This window comes from Marmota flaviventris, chromosome 4, assembly GCF_047511675.1.
Source record: "Marmota flaviventris isolate mMarFla1 chromosome 4, mMarFla1.hap1, whole genome shotgun sequence".
In the NCBI taxonomy this organism is placed as follows: domain Eukaryota; kingdom Metazoa; phylum Chordata; class Mammalia; order Rodentia; family Sciuridae; genus Marmota; species Marmota flaviventris.
The window spans coordinates 82252774-82268349 of record NC_092501.1 but is presented as its reverse complement, the minus strand read 5'-3'; positions in this window follow the sequence as shown (position 1 = coordinate 82268349).

Here is a 15576-nt window from a genome sequence, read left to right as displayed (position 1 = left end):
CCCTAGGCCTAACCCTAACCCTAACCCTAACCCTTCCCATAATTCTAACCATAAACCTAGCCCTACACCTATCCATTACCCTAAATATAAGCCTAACCCAAATGCTAAACCTAAGCTTAAACCTAAACCTATTGCTAACACTAAACCTATCCATTACCTAAACCTAACCTGAACACTAAAACTCAACCTATAAATTACTCTAACCTTAACCCTAATGCTAATGCTAATTTGAGCCCTAAACCTAAACCATAACCTAAACCAAACTCTAAACAAGACACTGACTCTAATAATACACCTAGCTCAAAACCTGGCTCTAATCCTAAGCCTAACCCTTACACCAGACCTAGCCATAAAACAAACCCTAACAGTTTCCCTAACCATAACCCTAGACCTGACATTATTCCTCAACCTAATTTTTGCCCTAAACCTATCACAATCCCTATCCCTCATCCTAGCCCTAAACCTAGCCTTAATCCTAACCTGAAAGCTAACACTAGCCCAATTCCTAATTTCAACCCTCACCTTAGTTCTGAACCTAGGTATAACCAAATCCCTTCCCCTTCCCCTAACCCTAACCCTAACACTATCACTAACCCTAACCCGAGCCCTAACCTTAGGCCTAACGCTAACACTAACCCTAGCTCTAATCCTAGCCCTAATTTAGAGTTAACTGTAACCCTAACTCTAACCGTAGTCCTAAAACTAACTTTAACTCTCATTCTATATCTATTTCTAGTACTAACCTTATCTGTTACCATAACCCTAACACTAGACCAAAGCCAAGCCCTAACCCTAGCACTAACCCTAGATCTAACCATAACTCTAAATCTAAGCCTAACCCTAAGCCTAAACCTCACCATACCACTAGCCCAAACACTATCACTAATCCTAAAACTAGCACTAACCCAAGCCCTAGACCTAAAACAAAACCTAGCCATTACCCTAACACTAATCCTAGCCTAACCATAACTCTATACCTGACATTAGCCTTAGTCCTAATTCTTGCCCTAACCTTAACACAAAACCTAACAATACACCTAGCCTAAATCCCATCTCTAATTTAAGTGTTATCCCTAACCCTAAAACTAACACTGACCCTGACTCTGACCCTAACAAACTCATCTCAAATCTTCACCCTAAAGCTTATCTTAACCCTAATACTAGACCTAGCCCTAACCCTAATCACAAAAATAGACCTAATCGTAACCCTAGTTTTTACATTAGCTGTAGTAGCCCTAACCCTAGCCCTAAACTAATCTAAAACTTAACCCTAATCCTAGCTTTAACACTAACCTTAAACCTAGCCATAATCCTAACCATAACCCAAGCCCTAACTCTAGCTCTAATCCTATCAATTAGCTTACCCTAACTCTATCCCTAATGCTAAAACTAGGATAAATAGAACCCTATCCATAACCCTAACCGTATCCATTACCTTAAACCTAACCTGAAACCTACATCTAAACATATCCATTACCCTAACTCTAAATCTAATCCTAAAGCTAATTTGAGCCCTAACCCTTAACCTCAACTTAAACACACCCTGATCCTTACTCTGACTCTAATGATAACCTCTAGCTCTAAACCTGACCCAAACCCTCAACCTAAACCTTGCACTATACCTAGAAGAAACCTAACCCGAAGACTATCCCTAACCACAACCCTAGACCTGACATTAGCCCTAGTCCTAATGCTAGCCCTATCCCTAACAAAAACCATAGCCCTAATCCTGGGCCTAAACATAGCTTTAAACCTAACCCTAATTCTAACACTAGCTCTAACCCTAAATTTACTCCTTGCCCTAGGCCAAAACCTCGCTATAACATAATACTATACCCTAATCCTAATCCTAAACCTAGCCCTAAACCAAGCCCTAACCCTAATACTAACCCTAACTCCAATCCTAGCCCTAATTTAGCCCTAACCCTAAGCTTAATCATATCCCTAGACCTAAGACTAACTCTAACTCTTGCCCTTGCCTTATCCTTAGTTCTAACCTTATTCCTTACCATAACCCAAAGGCTAGCCTTAACCATAGCCCAAACTTAGCCCAAAACTTAGCTATAGCCCTAAATCTAAATCTAACACTAACTCTAAATCTAACCCTAAACCTAAACCTAAACTTCACCCTAACTCTAGCACTAACCCTAATGCTAATTTTAAAACTAGCCCTAACCCTAGGCACAACCCTCAAACAAAATTAAGCTATAGCCCTAATCTTAACCCTAAACCTAAACCAAATCCTAACGCTACCCCCTAGTCCTAACCTATCCCTACAACTAATACTGACCCTGATTCTGACACTAAAATGAACCCTAGATCTAAATATCACCTTAAGGACAGAGCTTCCAATCACTCCTGCAAGGTAGGCGGGCCTGCGACCCACCGGCAGAAGAGGAGCAGCGGCCTGCTGAGAGGAAGAGCCGCCCCCTCCCCCTGCGCCGGCAAGGTAGAGGGAACTGTGACCACCCACAGAACAGGCCCAGCGGCCTGCTGAGGGGCAGAGCCGCCCCCCACCCCCCGCGCCTGCCAGGTAGGTGGAACTGTGACCACCAACAGAAAAGGCCCAGTGGCCCGCAGAGGGGCAGAGCTTCCAATCACTCCTGCAAGGTAGGCGGGCCTGCGACCCACCGGCAGAAGAGGAGCAGCGGCCTGCTGAGAGGCAGAGACACCCCCCATGGGCATGCAAGGTAGGCGGAACAGTGACCACCAACAGAACAGGCCAGACCTGCAACCGACAAACAGAACAGGCTGAGTGGCCTGTTGAAGGGTAGAGCCGCCCCCCCCGCGCCTGTAAGTTAGGCGGACCTGCGACCCACTGGCAGAACAGCCCCAGAGGCCTGCAGAGGGGCAGTGCCGCTGCCTGCACCTGCAAAGTAGGCAGAACTGCGAACACCGACAGAACAAGCCTAGCGGCCCGCAGAGGGACAGAGCCGCCGCCCGCGCCTGCAAGGTCGGCGGACCTGCTACCGACCGGCAGAGCAGGCCCAGCGGCCTGCCGTCATGGTAGGCACATTGCCCCAATTGGAGGAGGGGCAGAGCCGCCGCCCGCGCCTGCGAGGGAGACTTTGCAACTATACAAGACCAATATAAATATATAGGGGGAAAATTCAATAGCACAACAGTTTCACCAAGTAGAAAGGAACGCGAACAGTATGAAGAGACAAGGAAAGAAAGGACCACAAGCAATGCAGGTCAATTCAACGTTAGAAGAGGTAATGGCTGCAGCAGATGGAATGTCAGATAAAGAATTCAGGATATACATGCTTCAGATGATCTGGAGTCTCAAGGAAGACATCAGACAGCAAAATCAGACAATGAAAGATCACTTCAACAATGAATTACATAAACAAATCCAAGAAGCAAAAGATCAACTATACAGGGAGATAGAGGTTATAAAAAACAAACAAACAGAAATCCTAGAAATGCAGGAAGCAATAAACCAACTTAAAAACTCAATGGAGAATACTACCAGCAGAGTAGAACACTTAGAAGACAGAACATCAGACAATGAAGATAAAGTATTTCAACTTGAAAAGAACATAGACAGCTCAGCAAGACTGTTAAGAAACCATGAGCAGAACATCCAAGAAATATGGGATAACATCAAGAGACCAAATTTAAGAGTCATTGGGATACAGGAAGGGACAGAGTTTCAAACCAAAGGAATGAGCAATCTATTCAATGAAATAATACGTGAAAACTTCCCAGACTTGAAGAATGAGACAGAATCCCAAATCCTAGAAGCCTACAGGACGCCGAATGTGCAAAATCATAAGAGACCCACACCTAGACACATTATAATGAAGATGCCCAACATACAGAATAAGGAGAGAATTTTAAAAGCTACAAGAGAAAGGAAGCAGATCACATTTAGGGTTAAGCCAATCAGGATAACAGCTGATCTTTCAACACAGACTCTGAAAGTTAGAAGATCCTGGAATAATATATTTCAAACACTGAAAGAAAATGGGTTCCAACCAAGAATTGTGTTTCCAGCGAAATTAAGCTTCAGGATGGAAGATGAAATTAAAACCTTCCACGATAAACAAAAGTTAAAAGAATTTGCAGCTAGAAAACCATCTCTTCAAAACATCCTTGGCAAAACATTACAGGAAGAGGAAATGGAAAATAACAATGAAAACGAACAGTGGGAGGTAGGACACTAAAGGGGGGGAAATAATCAAAGAGGAAAACAAACCATGTTTAGTAACATAAATAAACAAATATGGCTGGAAGAACAACCCATATCTCAATAATAACCCTAAATGTTAATGGCTTAAACTCACCAATCAAGAGACACAGGCTAGTAGAATGGATCACAAAACAAGACCCAACAATATGCTGCCTACAGGAGACGCATTTGATAGGAAAAGACATACATAGGCTGAAGGTGAAAGGTTGGGAAAAATCATATCGCTCATATGGACTTCGGAAACAAGCAGGAGTATCCATACTCATATCAAATAAAATAGATTTCAAGCCCAAGTTAATCAAAAGGGATAAAGAGGGACACTACATACTGCTCAAGGGAACCATACACCAACAAGACATAACAATCATAAATATATATGCCCCAAACAATGGTGCAGCTATGTTCATCAAACAAACTCTTCTCAAGTTCAAGAGTCTAATAGACCACCAATCATGGGAGACTTCAACACACCTCTATCACCACTGGACAGATCTTCCAAGCAAAAGTTGAATAAGGAAACTATAGAAATCAATAACACAATTAATAACCTAGACTTAATTGACATATATAGAATATACCACCCAACATCAAGCAGTTACACTTTTTTCTCAGCAGCACATGGATCCTTCTCAAAAATAGATCATATATTATGTCACAGGGAAACTCTTAGACAATATAAAGGAGTAGAGATAATACCAGGCATCCTATCTGATCATAATGGAATGGAACTGAAAATCAACGATAAAAGAAGGAAGGAAAAAGAATACATCACTTGGAGAATGAACAATAGGTTACTGAATGATCAGTGGGTTATAGAAGACATCAAGGAGGAAATTAAAAAATTCTTAGAGATTAATGAAAACACAGACACAACATATTGGAATCTATGGGACACATTGAAAGCAGTTCTAAGAGGAAAATTCATTGCTTGGAGTTCATTCCTTAAAAAAAGAAAAAACCAAAAAATAAATGATCTCATACTTCATCTCAAAATCCTAGAAAAAGAAGAGCAAAACAACAGCAAAAGAAGTAGAAGGCAAGAAATAATTAAAATCAGAGCTGAAATTAATGAAATCGAAACAAAAGAAACAATTGAAAAAATTGACAAAACTAGAAGTTGGTTCTTTGAAAAAATAAACAAAATCGACAGACCCTTAGCCATGCTAGCGAAGAGAAGAAGAGAGAGAACTCAAATTACTAGCATACGGGATGAAAAAGGCAATATCAAAACAGACACTTCAGAAATACAGAAGATAATCAAAAATTATTTTGAATCCTTATACTCCAATAAATTAGAAGATAGTGAAGGCATAGATAAATTTCTTAAGTCATATGATCTGCCCAGATTGAGTCAGGAGGATATAGACAACCTAAACAGACCAATATCAATTGAGGAAATAGAAGAAACCATCAAAAGACTACCAACTAAGAAAAGCCCAGGACCGGATGGGTATACAGCAGAGTTTTACAAAACCTTTAAAGAGGAACTAATACCAATACTTTTCAAGCTACTTCGGGAAATAGAAAAAGAGGGAGAACTTCCAAATTCATTCTACGAGGCCAACATCACCCTGATACCTAAACCAGACAAAGACACTTCAAAGAAAGAAAACTACAGACCAATATCTCTAATGAACCTAGATGCAAAAATCCTCAATAAAATTCTGGAGACTCGGATACAAAAACATATCAAAAAAAATTGTGCACCATGATCAAGTAGGATTCATCCCTGGGATGCAAGGCTGGTTCAATATACGGAAATCAATAAATGTTATTCACCACATCAATAGACTTAAAAATAAGAACCATATGATCATCTCGATAGATGCGGAAAAAGCATTCGACAAAGTACAGCATCCCTTTATGTTCAAAACTCTAGAAAAACTAGGGATAACAGGAACATACCTCAATATTGTAAAAGCAATCTATGCTAAGCCTCAGGCTAGCATCATTCTGAATGGAGAAAAATTGAAGGCATTCCCTCTAAAATCTGGAACAAGACAGGGATGCCCTCTCTCACCACTTCTGTTCAACATAGTTCTCGAAACACTGGCCAGAGCAATTAGACAGACGAAAGAAATTAAAGGCATCAAAATAGGAAAAGAAGAACTTAAATTATCACTATTTGCAGATGACATGATTCTATACCTAGCAGACCCAAAAGGGTCTAGAAAGAAACTATTAGAGCTAATAAATGAATTCAGCAAAGTGGCAGGATATAAAATCAACACGCATAAATCAAAGGCATTCCTGTATATCAGCAACAAATCCTCTGAAATGGAAATGAGGACAACCACTCCATTCACAATATCTTCAAAAAAAATAAAATACTTGGGAATCAACCTAACAAAAGAGGTGAAAGACTTATACAATGAAAACTACAGAACCCTAAAGAGAGAAATAGAAGAAGATCTTAGAAGATGGAAAAATATACCGTGTTCATGGATAGGCAGAAGTAACATCATCAAAATGGCGATATTACCAAAAGTTCTCTATAGGTTTAATGCAATGCCAATCAAAATCCCAACGGCATTTCTTGTAGAAATAGAGAAAGCAATCATGAAATTCATATGGAAAAATAAAAGACCCAGAATAGCAAAAACAATGCTAAGCAGGAAGTGTGAATCAGGCGGTATAGCGATACCAGACTTCAAACTATACTACAGAGCAATAGTAACAAAAACAGCATGGTACTGGTACCAAAACATGCGGGTGGACCAATGGTACAGAATAGAGGACACAGAAACCAATCCACAAAACTACAACTAACTTATATTTGATAAAGGGGCTAAAAGCATGCAATGGAGGAAGGATAGCATCTTCAACAAATGGTGCTGGGAAAACTGGAAATCCATATGCAACAAAATGAAACTGAATCCCTTTCTCTCGCCATGCACAAAAGTGAATTCAAAATGGATCAAGGAGCTTGATATCAAATCAGAGACACGCCGTCTGATAGAAGAAAAAGTTGGCTACGATCTACATTCGGTGGGGTCGGGCTCCAAATTCCTCAATAGGACACCCATAGCACAAAAGTTAATAACTAGAATCAACAAATGGAACTTACTCAAACTAAAAAGTTTTTTCTCAGCAAAAGATACAATAAGAGAGGTAAATAGAGAGCCTACATCCTGGGAACAAATCTTTACTCCTCACACTTCAGATAGAGCCCTAATATCCAGAGTATACAAAGAACTCAAAAAATTAGACAATAAGAGAACAAACAACCCAATCAACAAATGGGCCAAGGACCTGAACAGACACTTCTCAGAGGAGGACATACAATCAATCAACAAGTACATGAAAAAAATGCTCACCATCTCTAGCAGTCAGAGAAATGCAAATCAAAACCACCCTAAGATACCATCTCACTCCAGTTAGATTGGCAGCCATTATGAAGTCAAACAACAACAAGTGCTGGCGAGGATGTGGGGAAAAGGGTACACTTGTACATTGCTGGTGGGACTGCAAATTGGTGCGGCCAATTTGGAAAGCAGTATGGAGATTTCTTGGAAAGCTGGGAATGGAGCCACCATTTGACCCAGCTATTCCCCTTCTCGGTCTATTCCCTAAAGACCTAAAAAGAGCATGCTACAGGGACACTGCTACATCGATGTTCATAGCAGCACAATACACAATAGCTAGACTGTGGAACCAAACTACATGCCCTTCAATGGATGAATGGATAAAAAAAATGTGGCATTTATACACAATGGAGTATTACTCTGCATTAAAAAATGACAAAATCATAGAATTTACAGGGAAATGGATGGCATTAGAGCAGATTATGCTAAGTGAAGCTAGCCAATCCCTAAAAAACAAATGCCAAATGTCTTCTCTGATATAAGGAGAGTAACTAAGAACAGAGTAGGGTCGAAGAGCATGAGAAGAAGATTAACATTAAACAGGGATGAGAGGTGGGAGGGAAAGGGAGAGAGAAGGGAAAATGCATGGAAATGGAAGGAGACCCTCAGAGTTATACAAAAGTACATACAAGAGGAAGTGAGGGGAAGGGGAAAAATAATACAAGGGGGACAAACGAATGTCAGTAGAGGGGGCAGAGAGAGAAGAGGTGAGGGGAGGGAAGGGGAGGGGGGATAGTAGACGATAGGAAAGGCAGCAGAATACAACAGACACTAGTATGGCAATATGTAAATCAATGGATGTGTAACTGATGTGATTCTGCAATCTGTATATGGGGTAAAAATGGGAGCTCATAACCCACTTGAATCAAATTGTGAAATATGATATATCAAGAACTATGTAATGTTTTGAACAGCCAACAATAAAAAATTAAAAAAAAAAAATAAATAAATAAATAAATATCACCTTAACCCTAAACATAACCCAAACACTAGACCTAGCCCGAAACCTAACCATAAAACTAGCCTGAATTTTAAAGCCAGTTCTTACATTAGCCATAGCCCCAACCATAACACAAAACCTAACCCTAATCTGAGCCCTAACCCTAGCTTTAACCCAAACCCTAAATATAACCCTAGCCCTAACCCTAACCAAACACCTAACCCTAGCTCTAAACCTACACATTAGCCTAAGCCAAACCCTCACCCTAATGCTACCAGAGTTCTAACCCTAAACCTTAGCCTACCTCAAAACCTAACCCTATTACTAATCCTAACCCTAGCCCTCATTCTATCTCTAACCATATCCCAAAGCCTAAGCCTATCCCTGACCCTTATTCTGACCCTAACACTAACCCTTGGTCTAAGCCTGACCCTAACTCTAAACCAAATCCTAACACAAGCCCTACCAGTAAACTTATACCTAACCTATCCATAATACTAGAACTAGACCTAAACCAAATCCTAAATATAACCATAATTCTAGCCCTAGCCCTAAAAAATCCTAGCCCTATCCCTAACATTAACCATTAACCTAAAACAAAGGCTAACCCTACCCCTAGACCTAAACCTAGTTTTAATTCTGACACTAACCCTAACCCCAATGCTATCCCAAAAACTGAACCTTATCCTAACACAAACCCTAGCTCTATACCTTATCCTAACCAAAAACCTAACCCTAAATATAGACCTATCCATAACCCTAATCCTATAACTAGCCATAATCATAATTCAGTGTCTTTCATTACCTATAGCCCTAACTCTAGCCATAAATCTCACACAAAACCTAGCCCTAACCCTAGACATAAGCATAAACCTAACCAAAACCCTGGCCCAATCCCTAAACCTAATGCTTGCCCTACCCCTAACCTTAGTTCAAACTCTAAAACTAACCCTAAACCTAACTCTAGCCCTAAACCTAACCCTAAACCTAGCCCTAATCTTAACTGTAACCATAGCCCAAATCTTATATCTAACTTTATCCACTACCTTAAGCAGAACCCTGAACATAATGCTAATCTTAGCCCTAACCATAATCCTAACCCTAAACCTCGTTTTAGCCCTAACCCTAGCTCAACCCCTAACACTTACACTAAACTAACCTTAACTCTAACCTCAACACTAACCCTATGCCTAACCATAACTCTAGTCCTAATCCTAAGCTAAACCCAAGACCTAACACTAGCACTAACCCTATCCATTATCCTAAACATAAGCCTAACCCAAATGCCAACCTTGAGCCTAACCCTAACACTATCCCTAACACTAACCCTATAAATTACTCTAAACCTAACCTGAATCTTAAACGTAACCCTATCCATTACTCTAACCCTATAACTCACACTAACTCTAACAATAAAACTAACCCTAATTGTAAAGCCAGTTCTTAACCCTAATGCTAATTTGAGCCCTAACCCTAAACCTTAACCCAAACCAAACCCTAACCTGACTCTGAACCTAATAAGACACCTAGCTCTAAACTGACCCCTACATTAAACCTAACACTTAAAGTAGACCAAGCCATAAACTTAACCCTAACACTACCCCTAACCATAACCCTAGACCTGATATTAGCTCTAGCCCTAATCCTAGCCCTAACCCTAATACAAACCCTAGCCCTCATCTTAGCCTAAATCTAGCCTTAATACTATCCAAACTTTTCACCCTAGCCCTATCCTAAATTTTAAAGCTCATCCTAGCCATGAACCTAGCTATAACCCCATAACTTTCCCTAAAAGTAACTGTAAACCTAACAATAACAATTAACCATAACGCTAGTCCTAATCATAGACCTAACCCTAACAGTGACCCAAACGCTAATCCTAGCCCTAATTTAGCCCTAACCCTAACTCTACCCCTAACCCTAGCCCTAAGACAAACATCCCCCTAGCCCTATTTCTATTTCTAACACTGTTACTGAAACCATCACACTCGACGTAACCTTAGCCCTAAACCTAGCCATAGCCCTAACACTAGATATAAACATAACTCTAAAAATACCCTTACCTTAAGCCTAAACTTCACCACACCACTAGCCCTAAGACTGTTGCTATTCCTAAAACTAGCATAGCCCTAAAACAAAACTGAGCCATTGCTCTAACACTAAACCTTACCCTATAGCAAACCCTACACCAATAACTAGACATAACCCTAGCTCTAATTCGAGTCCTAGGCATAAAACTAACCCTGAACCTGACTTTTATCCAAACACTATCTCAAGTCTAAATATCACCCTAACCCTGAACCTAATTCTAGCACCACTCCTAGCCCAAAATCTAACCCTAAAACTAACCTTAATCATAACCCTAGTTCTCACATTGGCCATAGCCCTAACCCTAGCCCTAACCCTAACACAAAAATAGCTCTAATCCAAGAACTAACACTAGATTTAACCCTAACTCTAATCCTAGCCCTAACCCTAACCCTAAGAGTAGACCTAACCCTACCTCTAACCCTATCCCTTACCCTATGCCAAACCTATATATTATCCTTATGATAATCTTAATCCTAATGCTAACCCTAGGCCTAAGCCTAACCCTATTGCTATCCCGAAACCTTTCCGTTACACTAATCCTAAACCTAACCCTATGGATTACCCAAAACCTAACCCTAACACTCATTTGAGCCCTATCCCTAAACTTTAACCTAAAACAAACCTTAAACATGATCCTGACCATAAAAATACACCTAGGTCTAAACTTGACCCTTACACTAAGCCTAACAGTTATACTAGAGCTAGACACAAACCTAACCCTAAATCTACTCCTAACTGTAACACTAGACCTGACATAATCCCTAGCCCTAATTCTAGACCTAAACCTACAAAAAACACTGGCCCTCATCCTAGCCCTAAACCAAGCCTTAATCATAATCTTAACCCTAAACGTAGCCCTAACTCTAAATCTAATCCTCACCCTACTTCTAAACCTAGCTATAACAACATCCCTTACCCTAAACATAACCATAACCCTAGTCCCAATGCTAGACCTAAGCTGAACACTAACCCTAGCCCTAATCCTAGCCCTATTTTAGCCCTATCCCTAAAACTAACCATAACCCTAGCCCTAAGACTAAATCTAAGCCTCACCCTAGACATATCCCTATTTCTAAATGTATCTATTACCATAACCCAGACCCTAGACCTAACCCTTACTTTATCCTTAGACCTAGCCATAACCCTAGATCTAATGCTAGCCCCAAATCTAAACCTAACTCTAAGCCTAAGCCTAACATTAACACTAGTATTAACCATTATGCTAATCATATATATAGCACTTACCATAAACCTAGGACTAAAACAAAACTGAACAATACCCTAACACTAAACCTTAACTTAAACTAAACCCTAACAGTATACCTAGATCTAATCTAGCCCTAATTCGAGTCATAACTCTAACCTTAAAACTTACGCTGACCCTGAATAATATCTTAATACTCACCATAGTTCTAAACACCACCCTAAAATTAAACAAAACCGTAACTGTAACCTAGTCCTTATTTGAGTCCTAACCTTAACCCTAAAACTAACCCTGACCCTGACTCTGACCTTTACCCTAACCTTAGCACTAACTTAACCCAAAACCTAGCCCTAATCTGAGCCATAACCCGAGTTTAAACCTAATCCTTACACTAACCTAGCCCTAATCATAAACATAACCCTAGCCCTAACCCTAGCTCTAACCCTAGCTCTAACCCTATCCATTGCCATAACCATAACCATAACCCTAATGCTGACCCTAGGCCTAAACTTAACCCTATCTCTAATCCAAAACCTATCCATTACCGTAAACCAAACTTAAACCTAATCCTCACCCTATCATTATCCTAACACTAAACCTAATGTTAATTTGAGCCATAATTTTAAACCTTAACCTATCCCAAACCCTAACCCAGACCCTGACCCCAAAAATACCCCTAGATCTAAACCTGACCCTAACCCTAAACCTAACCCTTACACTACAGGTAGACATACACCTAACACTAAAAGTATCATTAACCAAAACCATAGACCGGATATTAGCCCTAGCCATAATCCTACCCTTAACCCTAAAAAAACCCTAGCCCACCCCCTTACCCTAAACCAAGACTTAATCATAACCCTAACCCTAACAATAACCCTAATCCTAATTCTAACCCTCACTCTATCTATAAACCTAGCTATAACATGATTCTTTAGCCTAAACTTAACCCTAACCCTAACTCTAATGCTAGGCCTAAGCTGAACAGTAACCCTAGCCCTAATTCTAGCCCTAATTTAAACCTATCCCTAATCCTAAACCTAACCTTAGCCCTAAGACTAACTCTAACTCTCACACTTGTCCGATCCCTAGTTCTAAACCTATCCCTTACTGTAACCCTAAACCTAGCCCTAGACATAACCCTAGTCATAACCCTTGCCTAATCTATATTCCTAGTCCTAATCCTAGATATAACCCTAACTTTAACACTAACCTTAAGCCTAAGCCTAACATTAACACTAGCCCTAACCCTAACACTAATCATAAAGCAAGCATTAACCCTAACCCTAGCAGTAAAACAAAACTGAGCAATAGCCCTAACACTAAACCTTAACTTAAACCAAACCCTAGCAATACACCTTGACTTAAACCTAGCCTTAATTCGAGTCCTAACCTAAACCTTAATACTAACCCTCACTCTGACTCACATCCTAACACTCACCCTAGCTCTAAACACCACCCTAACTTTAAACCAAACACTTACAGTAACCCTAGCCTTATTTTGAGTCCTAACCCTAACCCTAAAACTAACCCTGACACTATTAACCTAATAATAACACTTGCTCTAAATATCACCCTAACCTTAAATCTAATCCTAACACTAGGAGGGTTTAACCCCTAACCATAACCCAGAAATTAACACTAATTGTAACCCTAGTTCTTACATTTGCCATTGCTCTAACCCTAGACCTAAACCCAACAAAAAACTAGGCCCTAACGTGAGCCCAAACCTAGCTAGCCCTAACGTGAGCCCAAACCTAGCTTTAACCCTAACCCTTGCCTAATCCAAGCCCTAACCCTAGCTCTAACCCTATCCCTTACCCTAAGCCAAACTCTAACCCCAATTCCAACCCTAATCCTTTACCTAACACAAATGCTAACCCTATTACTAGCCCTAGCCCTAGCACTCATTCTAGCTCTAACCATAACCCAAAACCTAACCCTAACCCTGACCCTTATTCTGACCCTAACACTAATCGTAGGTCTAAACCTGAAACTAACCCTATTCTGAACCCTAACACTAGCCCTACCAGTAACCTTAATCCTAAACCTAACCCTAACACTAGCCCTAGACCTATACCTAATCCTAAATCAAGCCATAACTAGAAACCTAGACCTAAAGAAAAACCTAGACCTAGCTGTAACAATATCGTTAGCCTAAGCCAAACACTAACCCATCTGCTAGACCTAACTCTAGACCTAATTATGGCTTTAACCCAACCACAACCCTAACCTGAACAATGACCCTTACACTAACACAAACCCTAGCATAAACATCACCCTAACCCTAAACTAGCCCTAAAACTATACCTAGCGCTAATATTGACCCTAAAACTAGCCTGAATCATAACAAGTTCTTACATTAGCTTTAGTCCCTAACCTATCACAAAACCTAGACCTAATCCAAGACCTACACTAGCTTTAACCCTAAAGCTAATCCTAACCCTAACAATAGTCTTAACCCTAATCCTAAGCCTAACCCTAGACCTAATCCTTAGCATAACCCTAGCCCTAACCCTAGCTCTAACCAATCCATTACCCTAATGATAACACTAACCCTTATGCTAACCCTAGGCCAAACCCTATCCCTAACCCTAAACCTATCCATTACCCTACACTTAACCTGAACCCTAAACCTAAAACTATAGTCACCCTATCCTTAAAAATAATGCTAATTTGAACCCTAAACCTAAACCTTAACCTCACAAAAACCCTAAACCTGACCTTAAACCTAACAATACCCCTAGCTTTCAACCTGACCCTAACCATAAACCTAACACAAGAGACAAAGCTATAAACCTAATCCTAAAACTATTTCTAAGTGTAACCCTAGACCTGACATTAGCCCTAACTCTAATCCTAGTCTTAACTCTAACACAAAACTTAACCCACATCCTAGCTATAAACCTCGCCTTTATCATAAATCTAACCCTAGCCCTAACATAAATTTTACCCTCACCTTAGCCCTAAAACTAGCTATGAACCCATCCCTTACCCTAAACCTAAACTTAATCCTAAACCTAACACTGATCCTAGCCCTAAATTTAAAACTAACCATAAAACTAAACCTAGTCCTAATCCCAGGCCTAATTTAGCCCTATCCCTAACCCTAATTTTAACCGTTTCCCTAAGACTAACTCTAACTCTCTCCCTAGACCTATACTAAGTTCTAACCCAATCCCTTACCATAAACCTAAACTTTGCCCTAAACTCAGCCCTATCCCTACCCTATCCTTAGCCATAACTCAAACCTTAGATCTAAACCTAACTCTAAATGTAACCTTACACCAAAGCCTAAACCTCACACTAACACTAGACCTAACCCTAACACTAATCCTAAATCTAGCCCTAAACCTACCCTACCCTAAAACAAAACCGAGTCATAGCCCTTACCCTAATTCTTAACTTAAACCAACCCTAACCTTACACCTAGCCCTAACCCTATCTCTAATTCTAGTCCTATACCTAACCTGAAACTAATCCGGACTGTGACTCTGACCCTAACACTAACCCTAGCTCTAAACATCATTGTAACCATTATCCTAACCCTAACATTGGACTTAGCCCTTAACCCTAAACCTATAACTAGCGATAATCATAAACCTACTTCACATTACCTGTAGCCTTAACCCCAGCTCTACCATAACCAAAAACCTAGCCTTAGTTCGAGTCCTAAACCTAGCTTTAATCCTAAATTTAATTTTAACCCTAACCCAAACAAAACCCTTAATCCTAAATATAAACCTAGTCCTAATCTTAGGTCTAACCCTATCCTATACAC